At 62.0% G+C, this 526-nt stretch overlaps 1 protein-coding gene across 1 annotated transcript in view; it reads right to left on the minus strand.

Moving 5' to 3' along the window:
• LOC103611864 (beta-adrenergic receptor kinase 1) overlaps positions 1–526 on the minus strand; it is a 14,454-nt gene that overhangs the window by 8,003 nt on the left and 5,925 nt on the right. The gene's annotated exons all lie outside the window — the stretch shown is intronic.

Here is a 526-nt window from a genome sequence, read left to right on the forward strand (position 1 = left end):
GGCACCTGCACTGTCTGGTGACAAGGGACAGCCAAGATCATCCCTGGGGACAGCGCAGCAACGGGGGACACGACCCCCGGCACCCCCCGCTGGCCTGGCACCCCCATTCTGTGGGACTTGGGGATGCTCTGGGATGTCCCAGAGTGCTGGTGTGTCCACAGGGGGACATAGAGGAAGCTCCCACACGACAGGAGGTGTCTAGCACTCCGTGCCACCCTCGGCGGGCATGGAGGCATCTCCCCCCCACCGCCCCCCCCGCAAGTGAGGTGGAGCCGGATGATGTTTTTGTATCCTTTTATTATAAAAACTCTTTTTTTCTTTTGCATTCTCACATCTCTGCTCATGAAAACCTCACTCACCCAACTGCCCCGGCCCTGCCCAGTGCCCCCCTGCCCGGTGCCCCCCCAGCCCCGGGAGCAGAGCGACCAGAGACCAATATTTACAGATGCTGCCAGGGACTGGCGGTGCATGGGGCACCCCTGTGCCCACCCCCTGGCTGATTTAGGGGGGGTCCCACCTACTCCTT

The sequence above is a fragment of the Corvus brachyrhynchos genome, unplaced genomic scaffold, assembly GCF_000691975.1.
Source record: "Corvus brachyrhynchos isolate BGI_N302 unplaced genomic scaffold, ASM69197v1 scaffold1103, whole genome shotgun sequence".
Classification (NCBI taxonomy): domain Eukaryota; kingdom Metazoa; phylum Chordata; class Aves; order Passeriformes; family Corvidae; genus Corvus; species Corvus brachyrhynchos.